Raw genomic sequence first — 24,781 nt, forward strand, 5'->3', positions numbered from 1 at the left:
TCCTTAATCTAACCCCTTTCAAGAATTTGATTTATACCCATAATAACCCCTACTATACTCCTGCTGTTCTATTAAAATTTGGGTAGAACAAAAACCTAACATGTCCTTTTTGTTCCCTCCAGCATGCAGATTTACTTCACATCTTCTGGAGTTGCAAATATATATATAAATTATGGTATTCTCTTAGAGCTCAAATGGAAAAAAAATGGGGTATGAGAAGACCACCTTTTCCTGGCAAACCACAATCCTGAAAATTATTCCTAAACCTATAACAGGTGTTCGACGACACATCTTAATAACTGTGTGTACTCTTCTCAAATACTTTATAGCTAAGAACTGGTTAAATCCTTCAGTAATATCTTGGGAGAATTTTAAAACTATGGCAATTAAGCATATATTTGCTCATAAATTTTGCTCTAACAGTAAAAAGAAAAAAGATTATTTTCAGAAATACTGGTGCAGTCTCTTCAACTTAATTCAATCAAAGTAATTGTCATACAACAATCACTACTATTAACAGAATCTGTGAAGACTTTTGTGTTCATACTTTTCAGTCCTATAACAAATTAATGCTGAGCATAATCTATTGTCAATCACACTAGTATGATGTCCCTTTACACATTTGTTAAGGCATCCAGGTTGTAAATAGTTGTAAATATTGTAAACAATGTTTCTCTCACAATATACCCCCTTTTTCTTCTTTATTCTACTCATAAATCAAACTTACATTCTTTTCTCTAACCATCACTAATTCTCCTGCTAAATATGGACAAATTATATCTTTTCTTATATCACATTAGTTTCTTATAAGGGGGTCTCTTCACTTCTTTCTGTCCCTAAGGTTTATGTTTTTGATATAGCTACCCTGAGTGTTTTGGATAGAAGTTACTCCTTTATCACCTTTTATTTTTTATTTTATTTTTCTTTCCTATTGCCCTGCTATGATAGAACATGTCTGCTTGTACATGGTTGCAATCCTTTTGTATAGCAAGACTGATAAGGGTCTATATCATATGAGCGAATTGCGCAAATTGCGAATGCTCATCATATCAAACGTACCGGACCTCAAAGTGCTTTTTCTGAGATCATGGTACAGTGAAGAATGAGATATTTGCCCTTTCCTCACTCTAGTACGATCTCGGAGTTGGAATATATATTTAGCGAGGGGGGTGGGGTGGGGCACAGCCTCCCACAATAGGAAGTTCGAGGTCTGGTACGTTCGATCTTATGAGCATTCACAATTTGTGCGATTCGCTCATATGATATACTCCCGACTGATAATTGAATATAATGTATTATGTTGTGTCTTGATATGTTTCTTTTTTTCTATTATAAGTCTTGCAAAATTAATAAAAATTATATTTGAAAAAAAAATCCCCTTTACCACTGGCCATGTTCAAGAAGGTTATGCCTTTATCACTGACTGTTTTCTTCTATTTGGTTCTTGACTAATCTCCATAATGGTCTGATGTAGCTGTCATGATTTTTTTACTGAAACAATTACCCATATTTTTTTTTCATAGATTGTGCTTCCAGCTTCAAAAGACAAATAAATAGCTACATCTTGAATTTTAAAGAAACAGAAATATTTAAATGTCATTTTTTATGGTACAATTTTTTCAAAATGAACATCTCACTTTTATGCAGAAATACATAAGTCATGATTTATGAATGTCTAGCAGATTAGTGCAAACAAGTGTGGGTAATAGCAGCACATAGGGTGTAGGTGATTTAAAGGCACAGGCAGCATAGTTGCACAAGAAGCAAAATAGTGTAGCATGCAATGCATGTTACTGAGCGCATAATGACATGGAAATGAGCAACTGCACAGATTATGCAAATGATGACATCTAAAATAAGAGACAAATTCAAAAAGAAATAAAACAGGCATACTGCACCACTGCATACACCCCTTTCAAACACCAAAGATTAGTGTTGTACACAATGGGAATGATGGGAATGATGCTAAAATTAGCAGCAGCAGCAGTAGTTCAGCAGCAAGTGTTAGCAGCTGGTATTGGAGCCAGTGCCTGCAGTGTTGCATATTGCAACCATCCATGTAGCCGTGCCAATGGAAGGAGCACAGACAGCATCTGACATATCACCAGACTGTGGCTCATTTCCCTGTGAAAAGAGAGACTGTAAGGGACCTAGCTGAAGTGTATCACCCACAACTGGACTCAAGGAGGATGAGCGGTATGCCCATTCTTGTGGATATAGGGGTATGTATAATTTTAACCAGTTTAGCTGCAGGGACCTTTGAGTGACCTGCTGGGAAAACTTTAGGGATATTGCAGGTGCTTTAAAACTCATAAACCAGCTCTTTGACATCATATCACAGCACATGGAGGCACATATCGAGTTTCCCAGAACTGCAGAGGACAGAAACAGCACCATGTGAGCATTTTATGACATAGCCTATTTCCCCTGAAGCCCTAGGAGCCATAGCTTACCCAAACATTCACATTAAGGCCATACCTGGTCCAAAGGAAAAGTGATAGATCAGCAGGAATGGCTTCTGCTCCCCTAACTGCTACATGGTTTGTATTGCCCAGAGCATTATTTATAATATGCCCATGTGCCACCCATTCCCACGATTCACACATTTGGCATGTCTGGTCCATATGAAATGTTCTTTTGAGGGGTTTTCAACAGGGTCATCAGCTTGTTAAGTGTACACTCTTGCTAGCTAGACAGGTCTATACACACAGGTACCATCCAAGCAAGGAACAGGTCATATATGATATGTTATTTGTTGTGTGTTGCAGGTGATGCTAGATATAACCTACAATCCCAGTTAATGATCCCCATCTGCAACCCCAGCCCCAGACCACACAGGAACTGACCAGTAATGTAGCTCATGCTGAAACACAAAATATAATAAAGCATATGTTTGGCCTATTTTGGAGAAACTTCCATTGCCTAGACACAACAGGAGGGCATTGCAATGGAGTCCAGACATCTGCAACAACATTTTTGTTGTGTTTCACATGGTATTGTGCAAATAGATGGTGAAGTAGGCAAACAATTTGGCAGAGCCTTCCATACCAGTTCTACCAGCAGTATAAGGGCAGAGTGGAGAGTCAGGAGAAGAACTTACAGCAGCACTACAACTGAGGCAGAAGTGAATGCAATACATTGTAACACTGGTAGACAAGCAATGTCTGGTCTAACAGTGCGGTCCATGACATATACAACACAACATTACATGTTTTTATTTATTATACTCATACTATGCAGGGAAGTGCATGGAATGCCCACATTGTATTTCAGACATCACCATACTCACACTGCTTAGGTAGGTGGCCAGGGTACAGTCATCATCACTTGCACTGGTGGGGGAGAACACAGCATCAGGTGAGTACATCACTGTGAGACTGTTTAAGGTGATTGACGGTGTCTACAAAAGCCACATAATCTTGGAGATTATGGGGAGTCAGGGATCACATCCATTCCAATGGAGGAGTGAAGCTGTCACAATGTGCCATTGGCAGGGCCCACTGTGTTGGCTGGTGTATTGGGGCTTGCTATAGTATAAAGCAGGGAAGGAGCAAAACTATGGGGCCTTGTATGTGTGTTCATCCTGATAAGGTGCACCATGTGTTGTTCTAGATGAGGGCACATACACCTACCACCTTATGTATCTGGTTAACAAATTCAGTCAGTCCAATGCATAGCCTCCCCATTTACATATTGTAGCCATGCCTCAACATAAGTGCCTGGAAAACTATACCCCTTGTAGCATGTCCTTTCCAATGTTTCTAATATGTATGATGGCCTCCTTCACACCTACATACAGATGATAGTGTGCCATGTTAACATTAAGGATTTATAATTATATATATGCCTCATTGTCACTAACATCCACCACAGGGTTTGTTGTACCTGAGGTATTTTATCAGACAGGAGTCCTTCCCTAACTCTGTACAGCTCCAAGGCTATAGAATCTCTACTGAAATTCCTTTAACTCACAGTTGTATCTTTCTAAGTGGTGTTGTAACAATGGCTTTGGTGCTCCATATCATGCTAACAAAAGCCCATTAGCATGACAGGTAAGGCAATAAAGTCAGTTAGCACCACAGTCTGTGAGGTACTGCAAGTAAACAATGCACTTTCCAAAAATGCTGGCACTACCCATGCATGTCATTGTGACCATTAAGCATGTGACCAGTGTGCTCATGCATGTGGCATGTGGATGCCAATTGTTCCACAATGTAGTTCTAAATCTGTTCTTATTCCTGCAGTACGGTGCTGTGGGCATACAGTGGTGCCACAGTGTAGTGCTACACTATGTAACACATAAGCACTTATTGACTCAGCCATGCCGACCTACATTCATTGTAATCAAAACCACACTCAAGTAAACTGAAAGTCAAAAACAACAGCCACATACAGGAATAAAACAAATTATTTTATTCGCTTCTAGCGCCTCGGCAAAAATGCCTTCAAGGAGTAAAGCACACAGTACAAAACTATAGATATATAATCAAGCCAATAAAACATTTCACACATAAAGAACAATTAATCAATTAACTAAATATTTCCAATTACATTCATTATCTAACCCTCCTGGTACCAAAGTATTATATTTTAAAATATATATTGCTTCTTTGTATAATAACTTTTCTTTAAGTGGAACCATTTCACCTATATTTATAACAATCTGTTCCAAAATGCAACCCTTTAAAAGTGTTGGATTGCTTTGATGACAAACATTAAAATGCATAGCCAAGGGCTTTCACAACTCTCATTTCTAATATCCATAATGTGCTCTTGCAGTCTAACTTTGAAAGCCCTCTGGCTTTCCCCTACATAATATAAATCACAGGGGCATTTTAAAATGTAAATAATTCCCTCAGTATTACATGAGAAGTCCTGAGAAGGACCAAAACTTATTCCATTCATTCTAAAAAATATATTAATCACTTGGCTGCATATAGAGCACCTACCACATTGAAAGGTGCTCTTCTAAGGGAAACTTGACTACAAATACCAGTGGTGGACATAACAAACTTGCTGTGAACTACCATATCAGTTATACTACGACCCTTCTTAAAAGAAACATACGACATAGTACTGATTATTTTAGCCAAATCTGTATTTCTTAAAGGCATAGGCCAATATCTTAAAAGCTTAGTAATCTGTTCACTCAGAACTTTAAAACTGTTACAAAATAAATCTCCCTTTTATTATTATATTGTCCACTAATATTTGAAAATCGAGATGAACTGAATCCTAAAAAAAGGAAAATCATTCATATCACAATTATTTAGCATTCGTTGTAATGTCTGTTGTCATACACCTTACTATACTGTTAACTCCAGCCATACAGCAGCAGCCTAGCACTGCCTCTTCTGTTATTGCTATGCTTCCTTTTAATTATGAGGTCCTTTACCTGGACTCTTAGCACAATAAAATACCTAATACATGTCTGATGGGGGGGGGGGTGAATACACCACTTAAAAAGATTGTTAGCATACCTATGACTGAGGAGCCTACAATAAGACCTCATTAAAAATTAGCGCTATGCAGGTTGTCTATGAATATAAATTTTTGTAGGCATGAAGTAACAACAGTATTATATATTCAGGATTTTGGTGGCTTTTTACATTTACTCTGAAGGGAAGAAATAGCTACACTTATTTCAAACTTAATGCTTGGAAATGCTGCTGTCTGTCAACTTCTAATAGCCATTCCAAACTTAACTTGTCTCTACCTGTATATATCAATATATCTGATAACAGATGTAATGGGGGGGCTTCCTTTGTAACAGCAGGACTAATATGGCTGGTATTAGAACTTACAGATATCACTTGTCTAGGATGCTACGCATCCACCCACTATCCTATAATTCACTGTGGTGACAAGTCTTTCCCAATCTTTGATGCTCACTGAGGTGGTGAAAAACCAGCTCCAGGCTCTACACTCTTTTTTGACTAAATATTTCTGAAAACCTGAGTAAACCCCTTGAGTTTTATTTTTTATCCATTGCTTATCTTCTCATCTTCTTTTTCTTCAGTTTGCATCCTTTCTTTAACTATTTTTTTCTGTCTAAAATTGACTGGACTATGATAACTTAAAAAAGAACCATTAGTAAGGGCTGGTATAAACCTCAAGGAAGTAACAATAAGATTTCATAACTGGATATTTTAATGTAGATAAACCAGCAAGCATACAAATACATGAGGTAAGCCATATTTTAAAGTTCTGTTTTGAAACTCATTACAGTAGTAAAGCAAAAGTATTAGAAATATTCGCAGTAGACATGTAAAAGTGTAGGGCCTAGTAAAAGAAAAGTGGGTACTGCAAAGTGATTTCATGAAATCGGATAACCTAGTAAATTTAGGAGAACATTTTTTAGGTAGTGACACAATATTTAAAGTGAATTATCTACTATCAAGGCTAAAACTGCAGTAAGATTAATACTTTATTATGTGAAACAAAAAGCAATAAGTAATTTTAATTTGCTACAAATGTGGGAGGAGGGGATCATATTGTTAAGTTCAGTGTTATTAAAGAGAATGCTGCCCATAAACTGAAATGCATGCTTTAAATGAGGATATTCCAACATTTAATATAATTAATGCAGCCCTGTATCTCTCAGGCTTTGCCATCCTGCACCACCTTACTCATGTGTGCTTACGCTAACCATAGCCCTAATGCTACCGTGCCCCTAGCTCTGCATATTATGTCACTAAAAACTCTTTTCTTAGCACTACCACTACACAAGACAAAAGGACACAGAACACACATAACACAAGACGTACACAACACTAAATCTAACCCCTTACTTAACCCTTAGTCTAATGCTATCTTGCAAACTCCTGCACATACACACCAACTGCTATAACACAGACTTGCATATCTAAGCAATCACCAGATTTTCATTCAAATACTAATTTTTCTGCCCTATCCTAATTACCTGCACTATTTAAAGCTAAGTTCAACCATACATAATTCACACAAATGAGTATTCATATATTTTTACACCCAGAAAACTTTTCAGCCAAATGAGTATTTGACCTTCACACACACACACACACACACACACACACACACACACACACACACACACACACACACACACATCTATCTATATCTGTATCTAGCTGTGTTGAATCTGGTCTGTGTGTGTGTGTGTGTGTGTGTGTGTGTGTGTGTGTGTGTGTGTGTGTGTGTGTGTGTAATATATATAGGTTCTCACCATTTAGAAGACCACTAATTAGCCAAACATGAGTTAAGGACTTCTCCACTCAACATAAAAAATGTGTGATGTCAAATACAAACCTTATTTACAAAAAAAAAAAAAAAGGTCAGTAAAATCTGTGTTTCAGAAGAGAGCTACTCTTCAATGTGGGGACTGTAGTCCCGTATTTCCTATTACCTATATCAAATCAGAAATTGCTCCATGTCACTCAAAGAAGAAATTCATGGCATACCACCTCTTGAGTCTTCCAAGACAAACTCTTTCTAGTCTCACATTAGTGATCTCACATAAGAGTGCCGATCATTAGTGTTTTGCAGACCATATATATACATCCACATATACTTATATATATATATATATATATATATATATATATATATATATATATATATATATATAAATATATACACATAGGTTCATAGGTAGGTACGAGGCTATTGGCCCTAGGGTCTATATAAGCCTAGCCAAAAAGGTACCGTGGCTTTCGCCACCCAAGAAAATAATTTTCCTATGCCCCTGTCGAGCAGAGCCACAAAAGTGATCCCCGGGGTGAATTTCCTATTTCCCATCCAGTCATCAAGATTTTTCTTGAAGAGTGCTATTGAAGAGCTTTGTTTGATATAGATAGGTAGTTTGTTCCAGAATATGGGAAATCTCTGGGACAGGAATCTGTCCCTCCAGCATGTTCTGTTTATTGTGGTGACAAGGTTTAGGTCCCTAGAGCGTGTAGCTTGGAGGGATTGGGATTTCTTTAAGTGGAGCATGTCCAAAGGCTCTGGGTTTGACATAGCTTTGTATGTTAGGCAGAGATTGCCTCTGAGTAGGCGATATGCAATGGAGTAAAGCTGGAGTTTTTTGAGACAGTCTGTATAGGGCATCTGTTTGAGGCCGGTAATCCTCTTTGTGAGGTATTTCTCCGGCTTCCAGTTGTTGTAGATGTCTTGAGGGGTACATACCAAAAGGGGTACTGTACTCTATAATGGGTCTAATGAGTGATGAGTAGAGGGGAACAATAATCTTTTTTTTCCTGGATGAGAAACCTTTTGTGATGAGGTGTGCCACGTAGAAGGATTTCCTGACTACTGTGGTGATGTGATTATCAAAGGAGAGACTACTGTCCACCTGTGTCCCAAGGTCTCTTATCACACTTTCAGTGTTAAGTAGACTACTGCCTATGTGGTAGTTCATGGGTACAGAGTTTTTACAAAAGAGGATGACAATGCACTTTTTGGCATTGAGCTTGAGGCCATGGCTTTGACACCAGGCATCTGTCTCAGTGAGGCCCTTTTGTAGGATGTCCACATTGTTAGGAGTTTTGATTATGGCTCCTAGTTTGCAGTCATCTGTGAATTTCATTAGCCAAATACCTTCTGTGTTAGCCTGTACTTCAGAGAAGTAGATACCAAACAGGAGAGGACCCAGGACTGAACCCTGTGGTACTCCACTTGTCACTGGTCTGAAGTCGGATTTGGAGTCTACTACTTTCACAGTGTGGGTTCTGTCAGTAAGCCAGTTAGCAACCCATCTTGTGACATAGGGATTTATACCTAGTTTAGTGAGTTTATCTATAATTCCAGAGTGGGGGATGGTGTCAAAAGCCTTGGCGAGATCTAGATAGGCAGTGTGAATCACCTTACACTGGTCTACAGCTTTGGTGACTGCTACAAAGAAGTCTATCAGGTTTAGAAGACATGATCTGCCTTTTACAAGCCTGAACTGGGTGAGATCCAGAGTTTGGAGATTACCACTGTCTTTGTTTATAAGTTGCATGATGATACATTCCATGGCCTTGCAGACCTGGCTCATCAGTCTAATGGGGCTGTAGTTCCCGGGGTCCGTGGAGGCTCCCCCTTTGTGGAGTGGGATAACCATTGCTGTGCACCATTCAGTGGGCACAAAGCCTGAGGTGAGGCTATGATTGAACATGGGACTTAGGTGGGATGCCAGTTCGTTCTGTAGTTTGTGTAGAACGCAGACTGGGATTTTGTCAGGTCCCATGGATGCTGTGTTCTTGGCTTTGGAGAGTGTGGTGTTTACCTGTGCAGCCATGATTACAGGAACTTTGCATTCTTCTGGTATAGAGATGGGCCCTTTTGGGGGTGAGAGGAGGGTAAAGTTAGCACTGAACCTGTCTGCCAGGATGTTGGCAATATCAGTTGGTTCTGTATATTTGGTACCATTGTGCTGTAACTGATCTGAGTGTTGCAATTGAGATTCTGAACATAGCTATATAATGCGTTGTCATTGTCTTTCGAATCAGTGGTGATTTTATTTTCCTAACTAGCTTTGGAGGATTTTATGAGGGATCTCAGCTTCTTACTGAGGCTGACCAGGGAGTTCCTCCAATCATGGGATTTTACTCTTTTTTGCATTAGTTTTTTTCTTCTGTTGTAGAGTTTGTTTATGGCAGGGGACCACCAGATCGGCTTCCTTTTTTTGGGGGATAGCATCTTGGTTCTGTTAGGGATAGCACGATCCATGCACTTGTGTAAGTGCTTATAAAGTGCATTTGTGTAGGATTCAGCAGTCGTACCTCTATTGTCCATCTGCATGGGTGTCGTGAAGTTTGCTACTTCTGTCTTAAGAAGCATGAAATTGGCTTTGGCTTTGGAGAAATTTTTTATAGTGGTTTCCCTAATGGGGGATGGGGCTGAGATGTGGATGTCTAGGATGATTAGCTTGTGGTTGGAGATGACCAACGAGGAATTGACCTCTGGTGTGGAACACCGGTCGCCCTTGTTGGTAATGACCAGGTCTAGGATATTGCTGCCCGTGGTGGGGGTGGATAAGTTGATCCAAGGCATTGGAATTTATGAATTCTAGAAAACATTGAGAAAAAGAGTTGGTACATGAGTAGTTTTCCCAGTTAATGGTGGGGTAGTTGAAATTGCCCATTATTAGGGTATTGGGTTGTACCTTAATATTTTCCAGTGTATCAAGAAATGTGTAGTGGGAATTGTGGGGCATGGTGGGAGATCTGTTGCAAGCTACAATTTGGATTGTGGTCTTGCCCAGAGTTAGTTGCACTTGGATAATCTTGGATGCATTATGCTGAGCAACTAGCCTGGAGGTGTGGATATCCTTAATGAATATGGACACACCTCCGCCTTTATTGTTTCGGTCCAGGTTAGGTGGCCAAAAGGTGTGGTATGAGTTATAGCCTGGTAATGTACTGTATTACTGATCAAATGTTTAGTTTGTAGAATGACATTTTTGTGTCATAATTGGTTGACTGCACTAGCTATTGAATACAGGAAGAATCAAAGTCTACACACAAAATGTAAGGTAAGTGGAAGTGGGAAGTTTTAAAAGTTTATGCATTTGGGTTGAGTGTATGAGTACGTGTGTGAGTATTAGGTTATGATTTGAGTAAAAGCTGTGGAAGGGGATGACTTTAGTGCTGTGCTGTTTGTTGGTATGCGTAAAGAATGCGTGTGTGTGTGTGTGTGTGTGTGTGTGTGTGTGTGTGTGTGTGTGTGTGTGTGTGTGTGAGTGTTTGCCTATCTGTGTCTGTGTGTTTGTAAACTGTTAAGCAGAACCAACTGTTATGAACAAACAATGATAATATTAGACTTATTTTTTCTTACTTTTGAGAGTAACCTAAATGCTGGATAATTTGTAGTAATTAAAGCAGCAGCAGCAGGAATACCATAGCTGCTACTAATATACTCCATGAAACCTGTCAAATTCTTTGCAGTCTGTGCATGGGCTCTGTCTCCTATGTAGGTCACTTTGTTTGCATAAACACATGAAGCTTAGGGGGTATAGTCAGAGAAAAACAGCAGTAACAGATGGCAGTGTCACTGGCCAATCCAGTGCTGAGAACAAAGGGAACATCCTATCACAGCATCTCCATCTGTGATGCAAATTAGAATAACTGCATAAACTTCAAAAACATCACTGCTTCAGCAAACAGCAGGTGCTGTTTCTTAAGCTCTGGGTATTCCTGCAGCTATTTTCAGTTTGCACATTTCTGGAGTAAATTATGCAAATGTTTTCTAAAAAACATTACAAGAACATACATTGTTATTCAATTAACTTTATATTTTCTTATTACAGATCCTACTGTTCAAGATGTTACCATTTTATTTAATCATGTTATTCTTTCATCCATTAACTAGATGGTCTGACTAGGCAGTAACAAAACGTTTCAGAGGAGACCTTGAGAACCATAAGGCTATCATGCAATTTAAGTTAGATGCACACAATGGATGCCTCACAAAACAGTCAGCAGTAGTTATTTCAAATAAGGTAAATATAGATGTACAAAATAATACCAACATGGAGCAAAAGAGAATTAGAACAGCACAAAGACAGTTAAGAATGTGCATTGTTGTATGAAGTATGAAGCTCCAGTCTAATAAAGGAGCTGCAATGTAGAGTATTTTATCACACAGAAGAGAATAACAAGGTAAGAATCATTCAAGTTTCTTTTAGTTGGCAAAAGTATGCTCTTGCCAAATATCTGAGAAGCATGCTATAAGTCGCAGACATATAGAAAACATAAATGATAATAACTGGCGTACCAATGGCTTTTATTGTAGAAGGAAGCTATACAATTATGTCACAAGGGATTTTAATTATTGCTAAAGTAAATGATCCATGAGGCTTGTAACGCCAGTAAATTCTATAGGAAGTAATATTAGACTGTAAATCAGTCATTGGAAAAAATGTTATAATGCTTCTCTTACTATTGCTTTTACAAATATACAAGAAACAAGTGAACTACATTATGTCATTAGTGCTACCAATTCTCTCTTTCTCAAACTGAAATTTTAGTGACCATAAAATTTTGGTTGCACTATATGCGTGTACTAGAAACTACTTGTAAAATACTGATGGTTAAAAAAAGTCTGAAATGTTTTATTTTTATATATTTGGGAGCGTCAAAATAAATAAAGGAGCCAAACTGCGACACATAACCTCAAAAGAAGGGAAAACATTACAAGAGCTTATTTTCAAAAGGGCAAGCATGGCAGAATTAATTCGTATAAATAAGTACAATAGTAATTTCAGATATTATGCTCCTTTTGCTGGCTGATAGAAGGATTTACGGTACTTACGTATTATCGCAACCACATGTTCAACCAGAGAAACTTTTTTTTTCCAAGCTGTACTCGTGCTGAAAAGTCAGGGGTTGTCCAGCCAAATGTAGATTTGCTTAAGGAACTGCCACTTTGGACATTTCAAAGGTTGGACTATATTTGTGTGCATGCATGTGAAACTGGGAGAAGCTTATATGCTTTTTTTGGGGGTTTATAGCGGTCCATGTGGTTGTCCTGCACTCCGACTATTTTGGTCCCGAGATCACAGTTTACAAGTGCCAGCAACACTGATGGTTTTGTAAAATCCTGCCTTTTTCCCAGAAACCAGAAATGTCATGAGGAGAGCAGCCCCCCCCCCCCCAAAATAAAATAAATAAGAAATGACACCAAAATCTGGGCATTATGCAAAAAGCTGGGGAGTTGAGAGGCATGTTGCCCACTTCTGATTACTTGCAATGCGGTACTACTGAACGTTATTGAAACAGAGTGTGTACCTGCACTGATTTGGAAATAGTTCTGGACATTAAAAGCAATCTTTTGTTTTTCATACATGTTTCTTCCATTCTTGTTGATCTAGGTATATTTGACAACTGTTTTCCACTACTTTTGTTGGCACGAGTACGGCTTGGAAAACAGCTGTTTCTCATCCTCCAAATGTGGTTGCGATAATACGTAAGTACCGGATTTACTAACAAATGCAAAATGTCTATCGTGTTAAATTTAAATGTCAAGAAAATAATTTCATTGATATACATCACATCTTAAAGGCAATACAGCTGTCTTGATAAGTTATATTTTCTGTTGTTACAGCAGTGGGAAACAAGTGATTTGATGCTTGCTTGAATATCATTAAACCTCTACAAATACCTTTGTTTTATTATGAACTGCCTCTTGATACAATTAATACTCTTTTGTTGCATCTAAAAACAGATGGATATGGCCAGTCTTCCTAGACACCTAAGGTACTTAAATGATCAGTCAATGGCGAGACATGAAACGGCAAAGTACTGAAATCTTGCAAAATGTTTATGGTCTATGATTGTTGTTCCAAGTAGCGATCAAGAATCAGCAAAGTATATATGTTAACTATCTTAAATGAGAAGTATGGGCTGACATCATTGTGACTACTGTTTCTTGGTGTACTAAATAACATGAATAAATGCAAGTCAAAAAATAGTATATTGCAAACATTTAAGTCAATGAAAAATAAATCTAGACATACGAAAACAGGATAAACTATTAACTAAGGTCAATCAAAGTTAATTACAGATTAAAATGAAGATTATATAACTTGGGCATTACCTTTAAATATGGAGCCACGGGTCAGGAAAAGGTGAGTCAGGCAGGATATGCTAATCTTAGTGTAACAAGTTATTGGTTTTGTAATATAAAGGTTTTGAAAAAAGTATTAAATAGAGGTATCATAAAATGTTGAATTCTAACTTGCAAAAATAATAACATACCTCTTGGCTGTAAACTGTTAACCTCTTCTGGACATGGTAGTTTTATGGGTAGGCACAAGGATAGAACTGGAAGAGTTAAGTGCTACATGAATAGAGAAATACTTTCTCAAACTATAAAAAGGTATTCATATAAACACAAGGAGAAGACAAGAAAATAAATTAACATTAAGGGAAACAACAGCAAGAAAAAGGGATGCAGATAACTGACTCATGGAATGTGAAACAGATACAAGATAAAAATGTATGCAATTAGCTTTTAAATCAGATGCAAACATTACATTTATACAAGAAACACATATGTTAAAGGAATATTGAGAGAAAGATACAGAGAAAAAACAGATAAAAATAATAATAGCATCAGGTAATGAAACGAACAGTAAGGGGTTTGCAATTTTAATTAAAAACTCATTCAAAGAGTCAATTATACACCATGACTCTGAGATAAATGGAACGTGGTGCTATTTTTCAATTAAAAGATTAGTCTACAGAAACTACTTCTTTTCTTGAGCCTGTATAGTGCATGTGTACAACAAGATTTCATCTTGGAATTTTATAACATTCTAACGTGATTTCCGAACTACTACAATATAATACTTTGAATCCTACACACTCACGTGTATATACTGTTGTCTTTTTCTACTCACATATACTGCTGCTACTTTCTTCTTCTACTCTGACTTTCATATTTATGTTTCCATTTATGCTCTCACTTATAAAATGTTGTTTTTTCTATATATTATTGAAATTGTTATGTATCAACAATTGCTCTAACTAATTGTAGTAATACATCTATTTTATTCATGTATCTACAATGTTTTAATTTGTTAATAGTATTTAATAATGTGGAGCTTTTCTCCCCAGGCCTCCACTGAAAATGGGCTCCTCCAGACCCAGTGGACTTTCCCAGTCAACAAATGCAATAAATAAATAGGAGGTGTCTGGAACACAATAACTGACCCCATAACAGATAGAACAAGTAAAAGTAAAACTTATAACACCCAGGCATCCATAGTGATAAACGATCTAAAAACAGATTTTAACTTATTCGACCTGCATTGCTACCAGAGTAATAACCCATCTACAAAAAAATTCACTTACTATTCCCAATTTATAAATTGTGGTCTAGATTAGACTTTTTTCTGATATCAGAAATATTCCTAAAGGTGGAAATAAACTATTGTACAGAACCTATTTTTTTTTCCAGACCACTCAAAGATTACAATTAAAATAAGATGACTTAGTGATCTAAGCCTGAAAGCAAGGGGTATACACTGGTCCCTAAGCCAAAACGTACTACAGAAAAATGATATAATATAGGAGATTAACAACTTATTATCTGAACTCAGAAATGACTTAATAATGAGAGATATTCCCTATGATATTCAATGGGCAGCAATTAAAGCAAGGATTAGGGGAATTTTAATTAAGAAAGCATCATACTATAAAAATATATAAAGAGAAAGAGACTAAACTAAAAGAAAAAATAATTGAAATAGAAGAATCAATCCAAAAAAAAAAAAAAACTAACTCAGTACTAGAAGAACAGATGAATAAATTAGAAAAATAATTATATATAATGGATACAGAACAATTCTCCTTCACAGAAATGAAAACCTTATCAAGGTACTCAGAATGGGAACAAACTCCCTCAAGATTACTGGTGAGAATAATAAATACTAACAACAGTGCCACTATGATAATAGAATTTGAATAACAAGAGAACACATATAATACTAATCAAGAAATTATTAAAACTTTTGAAGACTTGTATACAAAACCAAAAAAACTACATGGTCCACAGATGCTATAAACTATAGAATTAGAGTGAGATACTTTCCTAAAGAATCTTAATTTCCCAAAGATAACTCAAATGCAGAAGGATCTACTTAAGGCTCCCTTCACACAGCAAGAAACCCGTTCAGTAACAAGTAGTCTGAAAGTAAGGCTGCTGGACCCGATGGTTATACTGCTGAGGTTTATAAATCCTTTGGGCAAAAAAAAAAAAAATATATCAAAACTTTTATTGAAAATGTATACCTATATAAGAGAATATGCATTGTAGATCTATATTTAAGTAACTCAAAGACAATCTTTATTCCTAACGGAAATTTTAATAATAAAAAACAAGCAACTATAGACAAATTCCTCTTATAAATCTAGATATCAAAATTCCAGCTGCATTGTTTGCAAACAGACTGAAAAACGTATTACCAAACGTAATATTGCCTATATAGTCAGGATTCATGAATGGTAGGCAGACGTGATAAAACATTAACCTTAGATACAATGATCTTGCTATCTAAACATAATAAAAACCTTCCCCGGGATTCATGAAGCTCGGCGCAAGAACGGCGTTAGTCTTGCACTGACCATACGACATAGAGATGGCGCAGCAGCACCACATGCATATTAATGAAGGCATGCTGCCGTAACGGCCACGTGCATAGGAAATGTGTACGAGTGCAGGGGGTGTGTCCAAGTGCTGCATGGAGGCGTGAACATGTCGGCTGCATATGCGAACCTAAAATGCTGACTAGTACAGCCTGCCTCTAATAGTAATCACTCCTGTCAGTGTCCGTGGATACTGAAATGTATGCAAAGCATACAAGACATCATTGCAAACACCACAATAGGAAGTAAACACAAAGGCACGTAGCGGAATATTGAGTCCCCGTCCCTCGAACAAAGATATTTAAAACTCCATGCCCGTATTCCATTGTAGTGTCACTAGTTATACCAAGTGGAAGTGAAACACATCGTGTTAGCGCGCAGCCAATTGCCAAGCCTAGCCCAATGGTCTGGGTTACCACCTGTCCTACATTGTGAGGGACAGTCCCCCTCTAGGCAGGTGTGTCCATACCAAAATTATAATAAATGTGAAATGTCCTGCGATAGTAGGACATAATTATGTCCCATATGTTATGTAATAGTTCCATACAGTACGTATGTCCGTATATAAAATACCTATATGTTACAAGAAACAGAATAAGCAAGTAAATGAAACAGAATAAGCAATTACACTGCTACAACAATAAAAGCTTATATGTAGGCATGAAACTAAAGTACTATCCTTTGTAATGACTGTGGGTATGTGTTGGCCTGTAAACTCAGATGTGTGCCACGAAAATGTCCCATATGAAATGGTGGCAACCCTACCAATGGTCAGAGCATTCACCCAATATCTGCCCAATTCACGGTCCAAGTCGTCCTTGTCAGGACGGCCCATAGATGAACAAGTATTACCCGGGTCTACCTACCATGTCATGAAAGATAAGTATTTGCGAGTACCTATGTGCATGAAATACAGCATGTGGATGATCTGAAATGTTAGTGTAGACCTCACAACCATATTGGTCACAGAGATATGTAGTGTACGCAATGTGTTCTGTTGACTGTGCCATGGGCCATCAACTAGAGAAGGGATGAATGTTGTTTGTGGAATATGGGGGTGGGGGGTGACGGGTAATGTAATAATTTGCCAAGGGGAGACTGGGTTGGATGCAAAATAGGTGAACTGGACATCTACGAGAGAGCAGTGGGTGAATCAGGAAGATAACCAAAGAACAAATATACACATCCGCAATACAATCCCACAAACATGTGAACATTAAAATGTGCAATACACATGTACAGAAACGTTACTGGCACATACCCACATAATGGTCTGGCCTGAACTGAGCCATCCAACCCCAACACACCTGGATACATAATTGAATACCCATCATCCCCTTCACAGCACCCCCCCCCCACTGAATATCCACCAAAACCAGCCATACTAGGGCTGCTAGATAGGCGCGGCCATATCTGCACATAGTGACCCCCTACCCATATCTAGCAAGCAGTCTCACCCTAGGCAGTCTCAGGATTGCAAACTATGTATCCCTTGCATGTATAACCCTACCTTACAGCCATAAAGCAAAGATGGTCATCGGTCCCCACAATTTTTGGATATCCCTCATGGGATATGTATCTGTTCTAAACATTAGACTTGGTGTCACAACATGATGTCCAGTCCTGTATACAGCTGGACACAAGTTGTATGAGCAGTAGTTGTCCACAGGACTGCTCAGCCTCCAGCCGGTCCTGCAGAACCTACGACCCGGGATTAAACACCTGACCATGATGCACGTCTCCCCACGTGCATTATCGGGAATGTATACCTTACACATTCGCATAGTGGCAGTCGGATATAGGGTGCTTAAGGCACATTAAAGCAGACGTAAGTAGGGTTACCACCTGCCCCACCTTGCGAGGGATTAAACACCTGACTGTGATGCACGTCTCCCCACGTGCATTATCGGGAATATATACCTTACACATTCACATAGTGGCAGTCGGATATCAGGTGCTTAAGGTGCTGTAAAGCAGACATAAGTAGGGTTAGCACCTGGCCCACCTTGTGAGGGACAGTCCCTTTTTGGGCAGTTGTGTCCAGACTAAATATAATGCAATGGCAAATGTCCTGTGATTGTAGGAAATATGTCCCATATTTCATGTATAAGTTGCATAAAACAGTTATTTATGTAAAATACTCAAAGTTACAAGAAACAGATTAAGCAAACAAACCGCTGCAAGAATAAGCGTTCATTTAGGCAAATAAGTAAAGTTCTAAACTTTGTACTGACCGTGGGTATGCGTCAGCCTGTAAAATCTGATGTGTGTCCCGAAAATGCCCCGCTTTGGCCATATGAAAAGGTGGCAACCCGAGACGTAAGCGGGTATGCAAGTGTGTATGTGCGACAGTAGGTGGCAGTGATTCAACGGTATGGGAAATGTAAATGAGCATGTAGATGTATATGCATGTGTATGTACAGACCGATATGCACACACACTCACATATATATATATATATATATATATATATATATATATAAATATATGTAGATATGAAGAATGAACATGTTTACAATATAGGAAATCCCCATAATAGTTAGTGCCGTTATATATCAGGATGGCCATAGGTGAGCACACCTCTGCATCCCCAACCACAGGTAGGATGCTAAAAGTGAATTGAATGATCTCCCCTTGCTAAGTCTGACTTTCAACTAGGTACAGGGCAGTCCAGGTCCCCAGTCGGAAAAGCCTAAACCCAGAAGACCATATGAACATCCTGACAATCGAACACACGTATGTGCCAGGACTATAGGCTTTGGAGGTCTGAATATCCTCGGAGTGAGTCAACATGCGGCACAAGTCCAGAGCAGTAGGGAATAGAGAATGGCGCATGTGTAGTAGTGCATTTTTCCCAACAGGTAAATGGATGCCTGCTGTGTAAGTGAAGTGATGAGGCACGTGTTGGGGTAACTATGCACCATGGGTATACATATAAATGAGTGTAGTGGTTAAAGCATCCGCCTAACGAAAAGGCATTCACAGTTCAAGGTCAACAATAGCACATATAATTTTCCTTGTGGAATGAATGTTGCTCTGCTGTAAAGCCGACATTTAAACATGTAAAGGTGAACGTGTGTATCGCATAGGACTATTAACCAGATCCTTTCAATCAAAGTGGTATTGTCATAATGTATAAGGCACAAATAAGTACAAATAAGCAACAGTAAACATATGTAACACACAGTAAGCATAGGCGAGTACATCTGCGCGGGTGTAAGCAGCTCCCAGCATAGGAAATCTATGTTTGTATGTACAGATGTAATACATATATATATATATATATATATATATATATATATATATATATATACACACATACACACACACACACACACACGCACATATATGTGTGTATAGATATATATCTACATACATGAAATATATATATATATATATATATATATATATATATATATATATATATATATATATAAAGAATGAAACACAAGATGCGGGGAGGACAAAGTTAAGTACTGCCAAACTTGAATTGCAAACAGTCACAAAGATCAAGTCTCCTTAACACAACTTTATTAGTGTTTTCGGAAACGACTATGCGTTTCCTTCCTCAGAAACAAAGACAAAAACAAAACAGTCACTACAGCCCTTACTTTAAAACCTTCTAAAAAGTCATGTGGTACTAATTGAATAATACATTGCCTAACATTAACCCTTATTAAGCTAAGCATATTCTCATGTCCTGCAATGCCTCGCTAGTGGTTATGTGTGCCTAAAAATTGATTTAAAATTACTAAACAATAAATGTATTATACATTATTAAAGAGAATTAATAAAATAATGTAAAATGAAGTGAAAAGTATGCTTCCATAAACATAAAATAAAACGAATACATCTAAATGGAGTGTATGCATTCTTCAAATACTCATTTTATAAAGAAGACGCTGCCTTATCTATTACATGCTAACTTTTTTAATACACAAATGATGGATACATGCTCGTTAAGGCCAGGGGGGAATGTGGCCCCAGTTCTTATCTGCCAACATAATTCTTGTATCTCCAAATGAATTTGCCAAGGCCCCACATAGGGGGCATCATCTATCTTTTTCAACACCATGAATTCAAATTTGTGATTCGGGAATTCTAAAATGTGGCAGGCAAGTGCATTATTGGTGTCACCTTTTGAGATAGCATAATAATGTTCATAAACACGTTGCCTTAATTTGCGCTCCGTTTTTCCTATATAAAATGCGTGGCATGCTGTGCATGTTGCTACGTACACTATAGCTTTCGTGTTGCAATTGTGTTTCCCCATTATTTTATACTGAATTTTGTTAACCAGGGCCACATTACCTTCTTTAATGTGCTTGCATTGTGCACAGCTGCCGCATTTATTCATCCCATTCATGGAACTCCTCGTTTTAGGTTGTCCACTTTCCAAAAGTGTTTTCAAATTAACCCCCCGTCTAAAGGTAATAGCAGGTGGACCGCTACAAATGTTTTGAACATGTTTATCATTTGAAAGTAATATCCAATTTTTACTTAATATGCCCCTTATAAAATGATGGTCCGTTGAAAAGGTACATAAAAACCTGAGATGGTTATTAGTTTGGCTGGATTCAACCCTACATGCATCATTACTTATTGGCTGACTAGTTTGGTTGGCAACACTTTGGGAGGATAAAATAGGGCGAAAGTGGCCCGTACTACGTTTATAACTAACTTCCTCAATGACTTCCTCTATCAAATGTGGCGGGTAACCTCTGTTATCAAACATGCCTACCAGTTTTTTACATTCCACTTCGAAATCGTAATCATCTGTTACCATTCTTGCCGCCCGCACCATCTGACCCTTAACAATTGCTTTCTTTTGGTGGTGCGGGTGGCAACTAGAAAAATGCAGGAACCCATTAGAGTAAGTTGGCTTTCTATAAATATTGCTCTTGAATCTCATATTCGAGCAATCCTTTTCAAGCAAAATATCCAAAAAACTAATCTCAATGTGACTAAAGCTAAATGTGAACTCTAGAAAATTAGTTAGAGTGGTAATAGACTCTATAAAACTAGGAATAAGTTCCGGTTGCCCTTTCCACAGAATGAACATGTCGTCCTGGTACCTGGTGTACCAGGTGACATAAGTTTGAAACATGGAATTTTGCTTTCAGCGTATGTCATAAAAAGCTGCCCAGGAGTGAGCAGAGCACCGCTACTCACACCACAGGCAGGGTTTTACCCGTAGGAGTAACATTGTTGAAATGCTAGGTCTACTTTACACATAGACGGAATGTAGTCCCATGCTGGGACCTCCAAAAATTGGAAAGCGCAAATGGCCGTATTCCATAACCCCAGGAAAGGCACGTATGTGCAAATATACATGGCGGGAGACCCTGTGAATACACGAGGTGGGACAGAATGTATGTAGGGCCCCAAAAGCTCTGGAGAGGGAAATGTGTAAAGGTGTGTCATTACTGTGATAACAAGTGGATAATGGATGTTACACATGTAAATTTAACACGGGTGGGATGGAGGAACTATGGGTATGCAATTATGGATCCAGGCATGCCAGGGTTGGATGGGCCGGTTCTAATGGACCGCCCCATGGAGGTCAGCTAGGTCGTAATAGGTATATATGCATACTCACATGCAGACAACAATATATGTTGAAGTACAAATTCTGTAACAGATGCATTCCATTTGTTGACATAAATAATAGGAATGTGCCCATACAAACATTGACAGTACATGGAATAATAGGCTGTGCACAAGAGGGGCGGGTCGAATCACACTATCACATTACAATTACCATCGGTAATCCATACATGAACATATAACGACATCTGTCCTCTGTATAATGTGCTACATACCGATTACAAGATAACTGGAGTGTGTCAGTGTTATAATGAATAAGGCACTAGTATGCTGGTGACGCTTATAAACACCATTACGCATGTGTAAGTATGTATGAATGGGGAATGTATTGACACACTGATGTACATATATATAATTATATATATATATATATATATATATATATATATATATATATATATATACATACACACACACACACACACACACACATATATATATATATATATAACAGCAAGATATGAATATACATGTATGAATACATATGCAGATATGTCTGTAGATATTAATGTAAATAGATATATATATGTTACAGTAAATATATACATGTATATACCTAGGTTATGTTACAGCAGTTACGGGTAACATGTTTAGACCAGGTGTATGTTGATGGGAGGTTCACTCAAAAAACATCTACTTACCACCCCCCCAGCTAGGCCGGTGAGACATACAGACACGCAATAAAGGTAAATACTACACTGCTTCCCAGACCACCAGCAGGAAACTACCAGTGGGAGAGATCTACAAGGTCTACACTTTAAACATGGACAGCAACGTCCCTTGCGGGGCACCAAATGGGGGAACACCATTATGACCAGGATGTAGCTGTACACGGAACAGTAGGTTGTGCAAGCCTGATAACACATGAGTTGACACAATGTACGACATGTGTCCCGACACAGGGAGAGTGGGCAGTGTGTAGGGGTGTGTTCATATCCCACCTGTGTCCACCTGCGCCCACAGTAAGGATGAGTGCTGTAGAGTAGTGGCAGGTGGGGGAACTATGGGTATGCGATTATGGGACTAGGCGTGCAGGTGTTGGCTGGCAGACACGTATTAGGACCGCCCCGTGAGTGTAAGAAATATTCCGATGTGGGTATAGCAGACACCTATACCTCCCAAACTGTAAGAGCACATCTACTGGACAGTCCATAAACCATTGGGGGAATACATAGGAACCATATCATTGAACTGTCCCCGATTACCAGGGACGCCCATGATTACGAATCAGAATCTTAACACAGTCCCAACTAAACCATCCTAGAACTAGTGATATTAGAAGGAAAGGTGGTGGAAAACGCGTAATGAATAATGACAACATGTAAGAGTCATAAACTGCATGCACCTCAGACAATGTGTATGAATACATATGTGTTCTGTGTCCGTCATTGTGTCAGGTTAATAGCACCAACCTTCTAAATGTGTCCCTGAGGTCGTTATGCAGTGTCCCTGATTCAGTGTTTATTCTTCCCCATTTATATGAGAGGTCTGATAGTGAGAGAAAGCGCATGCTCTGCCGACTACCTTAGAAAGTTGACAGAATAATAGGTTTGGGGTTACCACCTGTCCACCTTTGCTAGGGACACATCCCTGTGGGCAGTTGTGTCCTGCATAATAACTGTAATTAAGGCAAATGTCCTGTGATTTAGGGCAAAGACTACCAATATTGTCTGTAGTAGTAGCATAAAACAATTATGTTCCTCTGAAACACCTAAATGTTATAGGTAACAGTTTAAGCAACTATAATGCTACAAGAGTAACCTTTTATTTAGGCAAAACAGTGAAGTACACCCCTTTCTACTGGCTGTGGGTGTGTTGCCCTGCAAAATCTGACGTCTCTACATACAGGTTCTATAGGGTTGCCACCTTTCCAAATGGCCAGAGTGGGACATGTTCTGTAGAAATGTCAGACATTCCAGGACTAGACATATCTACAGCCATGAATAGTACAGGATTACACTTATTTGCACAAATAAAAACTTAATCTAGTTGCATTTGAAATGCTTATGCTACTTCACATAACATATAGAAGTGTCATATATAAAATAACAGTTGTATGCAATTATTAATGAAATGTAGAATATAATAATGTCCTGTAATCTGGACATGTGCTATGTCTTGATTATTTTCGCATTGTCCCTCGCAAAGTGGGACAGGTCGTAACCCTAAAGTCCTACCTTGGCCAATTGAGAAGGTGGCAAACCGATAATAGGTATGCGGTAGCATGACCCGTCCAACGGATGTGGCTACCGCAACCCAACTACTTGTTTGTAATGCAGGGTCTCGGTTCCCATGTATCAGCCAGATAGGAGCAGAGTGTATGCGGAACACACAAATATGATTAATTCACTGGACAGGCCGCTGATTCTGTACAGTCAAATGCCATGCCGTCGTGTAATGGGCAGCCATTCCCGATACTGTAGTCATGTAGTCTGATGTGATAGGCATTATAAGGTGGGAGCAGATTGTAAGAGGAACACACAATTATGAATGATTCACTGGGCAGGCTGCTGATTCCGTACAGTCGAACGCCATGCGGTCGCTTAATGGGCAGCCATTCCCGATACTATAGTCAGGAGTGGCCTTAGGTCAACTGGTGCCCTAGGCAGAGGGCACAACGGCACCCCCCACCACACCACCCAGTGCCCCCATCCTGGTCTACCTACACCAGGCGGTCGCTTAGTTGGCCTACGCCTAAGGCCGGCTATGACTGTAGTCATGTAGTTGATGTGAAAGACATCACAAGGTATGCCTGAGAGGAACACATAAATATGAATGATTCTCCGGACAGGCCGCTGATTCCGTACAGTCGAATGCCATGTCGTCGCCTAATAGGCAGCCATTTCCGATACTGCATTCATGTATTCCAATGTAATAGGCATCACAATGTGGGAGCACATTGTATGAGGTACACACAAATATGATTGTGTCACTGGACAGGCCGCTGATTCCGTACAGTCGAACGTGATGCTGTTGTCTAATGGGTGGCCAGTCCCGATGCTGGAGTCATGTAGTACAATGTAATAGGCATCACAAGGTAATATTGTGGTCCTTGCTCACACCCAGGG

The sequence above is a fragment of the Protopterus annectens genome, chromosome 1.part1, assembly GCF_019279795.1.
Source record: "Protopterus annectens isolate FY-2018-M chromosome 1.part1, PAN1.0, whole genome shotgun sequence".
NCBI lineage: Eukaryota > Metazoa > Chordata > Ceratodontiformes > Protopteridae > Protopterus > Protopterus annectens.